The 12,951-nt window shown below is 35.4% G+C and overlaps 1 protein-coding gene across 5 annotated transcripts in view; it reads left to right on the forward strand.

Annotated features, from left to right (window-relative positions):
- Positions 1–12,951, forward strand: part of TRPC4 (transient receptor potential cation channel subfamily C member 4) — a 250,697-nt gene that overhangs the window by 46,094 nt on the left and 191,652 nt on the right. The gene's annotated exons all lie outside the window — the stretch shown is intronic.

Consider the following 12,951-nt stretch of genomic DNA (forward strand, 5'->3'; position numbering starts at 1 on the left):
TCTCATGAAATTTATGGGGTTTTATTACCAATAAAATAGCATTTAAACTGGAATTTCTCACAGGTAAGGACATAAAGATGAAACCTACACACAGAGGCTAACTGAAATTTGCACACGTAGGGCATTTGAACAGACTTTAGGTTATCTAACAAAACTGAACTGCTGCCAAGGATGTTTTAGAAACTCCTTATATACAAGGATTTCGTTGTTTCTTTTTTTCACCAGATTAAACTTATTTATTGCTTTAAAAAGTTGTTATTCATGTTCATTTTGTTTGAAAGGCAGAAAGACAGAGACAGAACAGAAACAAAGAAATCTTCCATCTACTAGTTCACTCCTTAAATTTGCACAATAGCTCTGGCTATACCAAACCAAAGTCTGGAGCACAGATCTCAATCTTTGTCTCCATGTGAATGGCAGGGACCCGATTATTGGAGAAATTACCTGCTGCCTCCCAGAAAGTGTATTGGCAGGAAGCTGGACTCAGAAATGGAGGCTGGACTTGAACCCAAGCACTAGGATATGAGATTTGGGCATCCCAAGTGCCATCTTAGCTGCTGTACCAAATGGCCACCACCAAAACAAACTTAGCTTTTACTTTCATTGTCCATTAACTTTTTAAAGTATCCTTATATAAGACCCTTGTAAACAAATATTAAATCAAGATTTTCATAATTTTTAATGTATTTGTTAATATCCAGAGTACTTTAATCATATCAAGACTCCCAGCTTAAAAAGCACAATATTGCAAAATAGTGTAAAACATATCCTACAAAATAACAAAACCTCAGGGTCCTATAATATGGTATAAAAAATCTCCCTGTCTAGTCAGATGCTGAAATCTTCTCCCTGCTGGAAGTATTCTATATATACATCTGTATTATTAACAGAAAGAAAATCATGTATTTACATTTAAAAGAGCACACATTACTAGTTCATGACTTTTCCAGGGAAGAATGGAAAAACATGAGGCATATATACAATATGGTAACATCTATAAATATGCATAAGATTATTTATAAATAGACATAATTTTTCATTGATGGAAGTAGGTTGCTTATGGCAAGTCTACATTGCCAAAATTGTTACCATTAAATTATACACAATTCAAAGACAATTCTTACTGTCTATAGACCAATGATAGTAGTAATGATAGTAGTATTCACTATCTTATCTAATAGAAATAATATAAAAACATTTTCAGTAGAAGTTATGTTAAGAATATGAATTCTTGGGGCTGGCGCCATGGCTCAGTAGGTTAATCCTCCACCTGTGGTGCCAGCATCCCATATGGGTTCCGGTTCTAGTCCCAGTTGCTCCTCTTCCAATCCAGCTCTCTGCTATAGACTGGGAAAGCAGTGGAAGATGGCCCAAGTCCTTGGGCCCCTGCACCCACATGGGAGACCAGGAAGAGACACCTGGCTCCTGGCTTCAATTGGCACAGCTCTGGCCACTGCAGCCATCTGTGGATAAACCAACAGAAGGAAGACTTTTCTCTCTGTCTCTTCCTCTCACTGTCTGTCAAATAAATAAATAAAATAATTTAAAAAAAGAATATGAATTCTTTCATGCAAAAGTAATTCGAGAAGGTTGGAGAAAACACATTTGTTACCTCAAGATGTGAAATGCTGTTATCTATTTATGATATATTTTGATAATATTTATCATATATAAGTAAAATATAAACTTTTTGAGACTTTCAATGCAATTTTTGATAATTAAAGATTATATAAAATTAATTTCTCATTTATAATTTGCTAATATAGTTCTTACTCATTAAAACATGTCTTTGTGGAAATATTTTAATTAGCTTTAATGTATCTTTATATGTACAATCACTCCCAAGCCAGTTATCTTCCCTGTAAAATAGATAAACTTCCTGCTGGATTTACTAGAAAGTTTCAAAGTGAAAACACTTTAAAAAAGGCATTTTATATATTTTAAAATTATATATTCATTCATTGTTCACTTCACTATTGTATCTGTTTATAAAATATAATCTTTACATACTTTCAAGTACTGAAAACACTTTGTTGTGAAATCTGAAGAAACATTAAAAAAAAAGTTTTCTAATGTACAGAATACAATATGAACCCTGGTAGTAAATTTTTTTTCAAAGCAATGTCTTTAAAAGTCAGTCAAAGTTCCTTTTTTTTCCCCCAAGAAACTGAAATCTGCTTTCCATAGTTCTTTTCAGTTCAGATTGAAAAGTAAACAGTGTAGGGTTAAAGGATTTGGAATCTGGAGCCTACTGTCTTGGTTCAGACCCCAGCTGTGTCCCTTTATAGTTGTATGACTTTAGGAAATATCTTAATATCTCAGTGCTTCTGTTTCCTTATCTATAAAGTACTTAAAATAACATTGCCTTCTCTTGGAGTTGTGAGAAAATAATAGATGTAATGCATGTGGCAGAGTGCCTAGGACATGCTAAGTACCAGTGAATTCCAGACTTCACTACTGTGTCCTTTTCTAGAAGTTTCTAAACAGTTCACTGTTCCAGTTTAGTTCCTGCTAAAATGCTTTGACAATCAAGAACTTTACTATCTGGATTTAACCCTCCAGACAGTGACCTCTACATTGCAATCCTCACAACTCTCGCCTAAGTTACCTAGAGGATCAATATCAATTGTATCTAGCTATCTATTTTAATTTGCTGTTCATTTAACTTTATTTGGAGGGTAGGGTGATGGAAAGACAGAAAGATACAAACAGAAAGATATCGTCTATCTGCTGTTCCACTCTCCAAATGCCCACACAAGCCCAAGCTGAACAGGTTTCCCAAGTGGGTGACAGAGACCCAAATATTTGAGCCATCACCTGCTTCTTCCCAGGGTGCACATTGGAAGCTGGATTGGAAGCAGAGGAGCTGGGACTTGAGTCAGACTCTACACTGTGGGATGTGGGATTCCAAGTGGCTTCTTCACTGCTTCACCAAATGCTCATTCCAACAATGTATACATTTTTATGAGTTTTGGAATACCCTATCATACACATACTCAGGTATTTCTGTAAGCACTCCAGAAACAATGACTTTCATGCTCAATCCAGCCCTGAATAAGTCAAACTTCTAGCCTGTGTTGCTATTCTCTGTGGTCTCAGCGTTCATTGCTTCCTCCATTCAATTCACAGATAATGCTTCCTCCCCTGCTCAGCAGATTAAGGGACCTTCATAGTTACCTTGTGAAATTGCTTTATTCTACCTTCCCATGATGAACAGGAGTTCTAGAAGAGCAGTCACCATATCTGATACATTTGCATAGGTAACATCCTCAGCATGTTATAGTGTCTGATAGCTATTGATTTCTCAACACATATGTATGGAATACATAAATATAAAATGCAAATTGTTTACCTCAAATAAAATGGCAGTGTATTACATACACACACATACATTTATACACACAGTATCTTTCCTTCCTTTCTCTATTTGGCAAAATCATATTGACTTCTTAAAGGTCAGCTTTTTTTCCCTTTTATGTGAAGCACTTTAATCCTCACATAGGAAACATTTATGTCTTCTCTTTACTATGTGCTCCTACAATGTATGGCTCTGTTAGGCACACAGGCCTTTATCAAGTATGGGTTTGTAAGAGGAACTACTTAGTTACTCTATACTGAGTGGCGGAACAGGTGAAAAATTTTTGATGGGATCCACCTTGTATATCTCTCAAGGTGATTCTTTCACTAACTTTTTAAAAAGATGAGTTGATAATTTCTATAATAAAATTACAAGAAAGAACTACATGAATTTATGATATAGTTAATAAGCATATCTATAGAAATAAAAACTATAAAAACAAAAATGCACACTGGATTTTAACTTTCAATTGCTTTTAGCTAGCAGCTTGAGGGACATCTATAATAAATATGTTAAAATGCAGTATTTCTGGCAAAGTCTGGATTCTGCTTTTGGCAATCTATTTATCATCATTTGTTTATCCACTTTAGTAGTTCATATAATTCTGCTTTGGAATAGTCTTTTTTTTTTTTTTTACCAGAGGTGTATAGCACAAATTAGAATAATACTTAATCTCCATCTGCTCTTGGAAATAACTCAAGTGCACAGTCTTAATGCATTCATTTACTTGACAAAATAGGGCCCATTATCACCAGTAAGTAGTGGGAGTACAGGGATCAACAAAGCAATCTCTGTTTTAAAGGAGAATACATTAAGATACAATGAGAAAGAAAGCTAGAAAATCTGTTAATGCAATAAATATTTAAATGCTCATAGAAGCTATTTACTTAGAGAAGTATGAAACTAGAAATGGAAATGACCATGACTGGGATAAGAAGGGTTGCAGAATTTTTCCAAGACTGTGTGAAGCTTGAGTCTTGAGATTCAGGAGGAGATGACAAAGCAGATGGAGTTGAGTTGTAGATAACCAAGATCAGGAAAGATAGTCCAAACGGATGAAATAGGAATTGTGTCCTTATAGTCCTAGGTGCTGCAGAGAGAGAGAGAGAGAGAGAGAGAGAGAGGCAGGAAAACAGAGATCCCATCCACCTGCTCATTCCTCAAATGCCCAGAAGCTGGAGACTCAATCCAGATTATCCATAGGTGACAGAGACACACGCATTCTAGTCAGTGGACACAGTTTTAATCAGTGTGCCAAACTCCCATCCCCCAGAAATTTTCCGTGAGTGAATAAATATATACTTATTGTATCAAATAACTTTCACTGGTATTTTGTTTCCAATATTAATGGATTTTAGTGCTCCAGAAAAACTCATAGTATTGATGTCTTGTGGTTTGTTAGGGATCTTCTTCATCATTATTAACACAATTAAGAGCTCCTTGCTTCTCTTTAAGCCAGGATTTAGCACAAACTCTATGTCTTTTCCTCTACAGTATAATTTGTTAATGGAAGGCCGGCGCCGCGGCTCACTAGGCTAATCCTCCGCCTAGCGGCACCGGCACACCGGGTTCTAGTCCCGGTCGGGGCGCCGGATTCTGTCCCGGTTGCCCCTCTTCCAGGCCAGCCCTCTGCTGTGGCCAGGGAGTGCAGTGGAGGATGGCCCAGGTGCTTGGGCCCTGCACCCCATGGGAGACCAAGAAAAGCACCTGGCTCCTGGCTCCTGCCATCGGATCAGCGCAGTGCGCCGGCCGCAGTGTGCCGGCCGCGGCAGCCGTTGGAGGGTAAACCAACGGCAAAGGAAGACCTTTCTCTCTGTCTCTCTCTCTCACTGTCCACTCTACCTGTCAAAAAAGTAAAAAAAATAATAATAATAAAATAATTTGTTAATGGATTAATGGGCTGCAAATCTTATAAACTATTTGAACTGGTGAGGAAGCAAGGGGATTAACTAAATAACAATGAAAATCACATTTCTATCTAAGACAGGAGACACAAAGAACTGAACACAAATACCGTACTCTGGTAGGTTGATCTATTTCATACAACAGTATGGTCTGGCAATACTTATATAGTGAGGTTCAACAGATAAAACTTATTTTCTTTCTAACAGAAAGCAAAGTTATAAATGCAAAGGTGAATGCTAGAATGAGACTATGGTGCTAGACTGCAATTTGAAACATCATAATGACTGTGTTTCTGTATGTGTATATGTGTACAAAAATACAAATATAAATGTGCCTATATGTGTGGTTTATGTACCAGATGTATTTTCGTGCTCTGTATACTGAGAGGACCTAGAGTCAGTGACACCTCAGTAGCAGCAAGCACACTAGTATCCAGATACTGATTTCTGAATACTGGGGTTCCTTTAAAGAATGGCTGCTGCTGGAACTGGGCAGGGAACATATAAGAAAAACCTGGAGCATCTTGTAATGCCGGAAGGTAAGCGAGTGATCAAGAAAAAGAATAAATAAAAAGAATTAGAGAATGTCAAATGGACACAGATGTCAGCCTGAAAAAGTTCCCAATGGCCAAAGCTGAAACAGTTTGAGCAAGCAAAGAAACAGCAATGGTATTAAATTGTAACTCAAAAATAAAATAAATACCCATAAATTCATAATGATATAAATGGTGACTGGTTAAATAAAGTGGAAGTGAAATGGGAGAAGTTTTCTTTAAGAATGCCAAGCAACAAATATGGAAGAAATCACGGATATAGAAAACCTCAATTTGAATATCACATTAATAATTTTTGCAGGCAAGATCCACTGATGGATGATGAAATTAGTGGGCAAAATGTGAAGGAGGAAAAAATTATATTTTCAGTTCCTGAAATTCTCAAGAATTTATTAATTATGTTGATGGTTCTAACAAATATCCAAAAATTTTTTAATAATCCTTCCTCTTGAAGGTCAAGCATAAGTATTCTCATCTTGAATGTGGGCTGGACTTGTTGACCTGCTTCTACTAACTAGGTAAATGAGAATAGAGAAAGCTGATAATCCTGTCCTTCACTAAGTGGTCAAGGTTAACACCATCAGTGATAAATCATATTGTGCAATGATGCGATGAAATGGTCGCATCATCCCTTTTCCCATGCCCACAATATCAGCTTTACCATGAGGAAAATCAAACAAACCTAAATTGACAGATAGTATATAGAATACATGACTAGTAATTTGCAAAATTTTAAGGTCAGGAAAAGCAGGGAAAATTTAGAAACTGTCACAGATTGAAGAATACTAGGAAGAAATGATGGCCAAAGGCAGTGTGGTTTCTTCCTATGGATCCTGAAGGAGAATAAAAACATTATACAAAGAAATGAAATCTTACCCAGACATGTAGTACTGTCTTTGCAAATAGTCTAGAACTGTAAAATCATTCAAAATAAAAAATAGAAAAAGGTAGAAGTGTTGTAAACCTGGTTCTTAACATGATTATGGCATTATTTGAATAGGATATGGCTCCTGAACTCATGCTGATGATTCATTCCCAAAATGATGGATGGATGCTGCTAAGAGGGTAGAGGCTTGATCCAATTACAGTGTATAAGTGTGTCTATTAGGAGGCCCTTAGTCCACTGGAGGGTTGCTCTTGGAAGGTAGTTCTCTCAGATTTGGTTATAGAAGCCAGATTGGAACCTGGTTGTGTTGTCTCTGCTTATTGGATCATCATGTAATCCTTCCTCTGCAAATGTTCTGCCATCTTCCATCCTCACTATGCAGATAAACCAGTAGGGCTGCTGATCTTGGATTTTTGACTACAAAACTGTTATCAGTAAAAAAAAAAAAATTCCTTCCTTCATCAACAAGTTGTCATGGGTATTTTGTTATAGTAACATAAAGCTAACTACCACACTGAATTACTCAATAAAAATTTGTAATCATTAGTTGATTTGATACCAAAAATAAAGTTTGTAGTTTCAGAATCATTTTTATTGATTTATATGAGATTCCAGAACTTCCTTGTTCACAAATCATTTTTCTTTAAGTATGCATTCAATTTTCAGGATCCCATCCTTTTGTTGTTTTCAACTTTCAAAAATTGGTTTCTATTTTTTCTACCTGAGACAATTTTTCATCCTTCTAAATCCAGCTCAAATATTACCTTTCAGTGAAGATTTCAAATATTTGTAAATCTTTCTAAACATTTTTATTTTAGAATTTGTGATATTGTACTTGTGACTTTATATGGCTTACTCACCATCTAAAAATTTGAAGTTGAAAAAAGAAAGCCATATCTTTATATTTTTTTATTTAGTAAATATAAATTTTCAAAGTACAGTTAATGGATTACAATGGCTTCCCCCCATAATTTCCCTCCCACTCACATCCCTCCCATCTCCCGCTCCCTCTCCCAATCCATTCACATCAAGATTCATTTTCGATTCTCTTTATATATGGAAGATTGATTCAGTATATATTAAGTAAAGATTTCATCAGTTTGCACCCACACAGAAACACAAAGTGTAAAATACTGTTTCAGTACTAGTTATAGCATTACTTCACATTGGGCAACACATTCAGGACAGATCCCACATGAGAAGTAAGTACACAGTGACTCCTGTTGTTGACTTAACAATTTGACACTCTTGTTTATGGCATAAGAAATCTCCCTAGGCTCTAGTCATGAGTTTCCAAGGCTATGGAATCCTCTTGAGTTTGCTGACTTCGATCTTATTTAGACAAGGTCATAGTCAAAGTGGAAGTTCTCTCCTCCCTTCAGAGAAAGGTACCTCCTTCTTTGATGGCCCCATTCTTTCCACTGGGATCTCACTCACAGAGATCTTTCATTTAGGTCTTCTTCTTCTTCTTCTTCTTCTTTTTTTTTTTTTTTTACAGAATGACTTGGCTTTCCATGCCTAAAATACTCTCATGGGCTCTTCAGCCAGATCCGAATGCCTTAAGGGCTGATTCTGAGGACAGAGCGCTATTTAGGACATCTGCCATTCTATGAGTCTGCTGTATATCCCGCTTCCCATGATGGATCGTTCTCTCCCTTTTTGATTCTATCAGCTAGTATTAGCAAACACTAGTCTTGTTTGTGTGATCCCTTTGACTCTTAGACCTATCAGTGTGATCAATTGTGAACTGAAATTGATCAGTGGGACTAGTGAGATGGCATTGGTACATGCCACCTTGATGGGATTGTATTGGGATCCCCTGGCATGATTCTAACCATTTCACTTCTCCAAGACAGTACACATTCAATAAAATGTCCATGAATGAACAAATGAGCAAACAAATGAAAAATCATTCTGTTTAAGAATTTGGTTCAGTTATATTCAATAATGTAATAGTGGAATTAAGATTCATTTGCATTTTAGGGTAAGTTCTTAACATATATATATATATAGTCTTTGCCAATGCTCTGGAACTCACAGATATATATATATATATATATGGAGTGGAGATATAAATATACATATGTATATATATGAAATATATATATATATATATATATATATGAAATACAGAATGACAGAGGGAGGGAAAGGCAGGAGGGAGAGAGATCATCTATCTTCTGGTTTACTCCCAAATGGCACACTGGCTAGGGCTGGATGAGGCCCAAGCCAGGAGACTGGAATTCTATCCAATGCCCCACATGTGTTGCTTGGTCACAAGCACTTGGGCTATGCTCCAATGCCTTCCCACATAAATTAGCAAGAAACTGGGTGGGAAGTGGAGCAGCCAGGACATGACCCACAGCTCATATGTGATGATGGCATCACAGGTGCTGGCTTAATCAGCTGAGCCACAACATTGGTGCAACTGCAGCCTGTGTATTTTGTGAGCAGTATTATGCTGTTTTTCAAGGTAGCTTGTAATGATCCTCTGCCAGAGTTGAGGAATGCCTACTTTTTAAAATATTTGCTATTCTGCATTTATCTACTCTAATTAGGAAAAACAATTCAAGAGAAATTTTACATGCTACACCCTCAAAAACAATACAAAAAGTTCACATTTAAGATATGCTGCTGTTTTATGGTAAAAATGATGAGTGGCCTGACTTCTGCTTAGATAAATGTCTTTTGAATTATTTCTTGTCAAAAGAAAGATTATAAAATGCTTTATCAGTTGAAGCATTGTGAAATCAATAGCTAGTAACATATGGAAATTAGCTTATGAAAACAAAACCGTTAAATAGGGAAATACTCTTGTGAGAATTTACATTCATATTAATTTATATCACAAAGTCTATAGTAACAGTGTTGTATCATACTTTTATGGCTTATATTGGTTTACATTACAGTCATTTTTATTTTAGTGTATTAATTTTATTCATCTATTAGTTGACAGATAAAATGCATTATTATACATATATATGTGTGCATATATATAATGTGTGTATGTGTATGTGTATTTTATCTTAATAGCTCTTTTACCTTTCTATATGTATAGATACAAGGGGGCTTCAGGTTCATGAAAAATTCACATCTTTTCATTTCAATTTTCCATGAAATCTTGAAATTCTCTTGCATATTTGATTTGGAGAATACCTCTAGTATTAGTAATATTTTCATTAATGTTTTTAAAGGTTTATTATTTAATTGAAAAGCAAAGTTACAGAGTGAGGGAGAAAGAGAGAAAGTAAAAAAGAGAGAGAGATTGTCCATTCACTGATTCAGTCCTAAAATGGCCAAAATGTCCAGGATTGAGCCAAAGTCAAGAGCCTGGAATTCTGTCCAGATCTCCTACATGGGTGCAGGGATCCAAGCATTTGGGTCATGTTCTTCTGCTTTCCTGGGCTTATTAGCAGGGAGCTAGATTGGAATTGGAACAATTGGGACACAAACCAGCATCATTATGGAATGCCAACATTGCAGGCATTGGCTGAAACTACTGTGCCGTAACACTGACTCTGTGACATACAATTTTTCATAAGCAATCCTATAAAACAAAGTGAAAGAACTAAATGCAACAAAACTTTAAAATGTTCATAGAAAATACATATTGTGAAAAACATGTATGGATTTAAAAATTTTTGTACTAAAAGAAATTTTATCTTTTAATTCCATTTGCCACAAGCATTTTGAAGTACCCTTATATTAAATACATTAGATGACTGTAGGTTTCAGAAATTGGTCCTTTCGTATGCTATCAACCTAGCTGATCATAGCTCTCAAATAGTCTGAAAATTAAATTTAAAAATTTAAATTTTTGATTTAAATATTTTAAATTAAATTTAAAATTTTTGATATAAGTATTTCTTGGATTAAATATTAAACTATAAAGAGATTCGTTACATAATATGTATGTCAACTTACAATTGTCTTTATTTAAAAAGCATATGCGATTTATACAAATAAATTATTTACAAATGATTTCAGGAGGTTATATCTAGGATTGTGGTAAAAATATACATAATCACCATTGACTGGATGCCTCTGTATCAGGTGCTTTGTAGCCATTGTTATCACATTTGCACAGCAGCAACCCTGCTTGAGGACATTATTATCCACCATGACAGAGGGACCAAGTCTCTGAAGAAATCACTAGCCTGAAGCTAAGTGGTAGAAGGAAATTTCAAAAACCAATATTTTTTTTATTGCAAAACCAACACAGTTTTCATTGTCAGCACAGAATCCAGGAGTGGCAAAGCTATCTGATATTATGACCTTATGAGTAGTGTAAAATACCCTGGGCTGCTCAGATCAAAGGTTCCTAAATTTGCAATTAGTTATTGTGTCACAGTGTGGTTTATATAAAAATAAGGTCAATGCATCCCTGAACTTCCAAAATTACCAGAGACAAAAATGTCAGAATGGAAATTTTATAAATACGTGCACACATCATGTGTCTTCTGGTAATTAGGCTCCAAGGTTTGCTTAATGTATTTTATCTCAATTCATTCGCACAAGATTCTGAGATAGTGTCATTTTCTATTTTACACATAAGGAAATTTAACTCTGAGTTAAATAATCCTGCCAGCCTACGGTTGTGTAAGGTATCAAATATTGAGTTCAGTTCAGCTTTTGCTGACAAAAATCTGATGTTCTTCAAAAATACAAAACGTAGAGAGTCCACAGAGTTCCCTGAGTTTGGCAAAAGCAGGAACCCTGGAAGACACAGTAAATAAAGGAGTCATCGTCTGAAAACTCGGGTAATTTTTGAGGAAATCTGAAAAAGAAAAGTTAAACTCTCCATGCATTTCTAGATGTCAACAGTGTAGTGCTGACTAAGTATTGATTAAAAGTTTACTACCATTTATCAAGATGTCTTTCACTATTTTCACTCATTACATAACACATAAAGAGGAGATCTAAAGTAAGTTTTCACTAAAATAAACTTCTACTATATAATTTCTTATTTTCGGTACAGTTGAATATACAAAATATAGAATTTTCTTGCTAGTGACTATTTTTCTTCCAAACACAATGTTGATTTATACAGAAGATCATAATTAGAATATATCAAACATCTGGTTCAAAGTAATAAAGTAAAACTATTTATAGATATCCCAATGTCTGACATTATAGAGACCATATATTTAATGACTAGAAGGAAATATTTCTTTTTCACTTTTATGTAAATAATCTATTAATGCATACTGAAAATCTATGAGATTTAAAATATGATGACACTTTGAGATTGTAATTTTGAATGGAAAACTCACAAGTAAAGTATCAGCTACCAACCTCCCAGGGAAATAAATAAATAATTTTGTGGTAATTTTACTTCATGAACAATTGTTTATAATATTAATGAAATGTTTTACCTGAGGTAGTGTGGGATCATATCTATTAGAAATAGAGTAGATTCTGATGGTTTAATTCCTCAGTTTTCCTTAAGACAACCAGGTCCTCAAGAAGCGAAGAGAAATAGCTGAGATATAATAGCTGTATGTAATGGAAACATAGTCATAAACACATATGTGTGTATGCCATACACACACACACACACACGTACACACACACATATATCTCCATAGCTTTCTCATGCATCAAATCAATACGTTATATCAACTCCTAGAATAACAGGAGAATTTTGACTTAAAGGAAATTGGTTTAATTTAGTTAAAGCTGAAATGAAAATTTATTGTAAAATGAACTATGCATCTAATCCTCTGTTAAACACCCAGAAGCACAGAGTTAATTGAATTTATTAAGAAACTACTGAGGTCTGCATTGTGGTATAATGGAGTAAGGCCACTGCCTTGCAGTGCCGGCATCCCATATGGGCGCCGGTTCGAGTCTAGCTGGTTCTGATCTAGCTCTCTGCTATGGCCTGGGAAAGGAGTGGAAGGTGGCCCAAGTCCTTGGGGCCCTGTACCCACTTGGGAGACCTGGAGGAAGCTCTTGACTTCTGGCTTTGGATACCTGCAGCTCCGGCCATTGTGGCCACTTTGGGAATGAACCAGCCAATGGAAGATTCTCTCTTTCTCTCTCTTTTTTTTTTCTCTCTCTCTCTCTCTGCCTCTGCCTTTCAAATAAATAAGTCTTAAAAAAAAAAAAAACTACTAAAATGCCCGCTGATAAAAAACCGTGTTTGAAGTGCCATCTTAACTCTTTCAATGCTAACACACTAAAAAGATAAACTTGAGAATGAGTATTTAAGACTCATAATACAACTTTGTATCATTAACAATTTTG

The sequence above is a fragment of the Oryctolagus cuniculus genome, chromosome 9 (assembly GCF_051225735.1).
Source record: "Oryctolagus cuniculus isolate XC-2025 breed Fujian yellow rabbit chromosome 9, ASM5122573v1, whole genome shotgun sequence".
Taxonomy (NCBI): Eukaryota; Metazoa; Chordata; class Mammalia; order Lagomorpha; family Leporidae; genus Oryctolagus; species Oryctolagus cuniculus.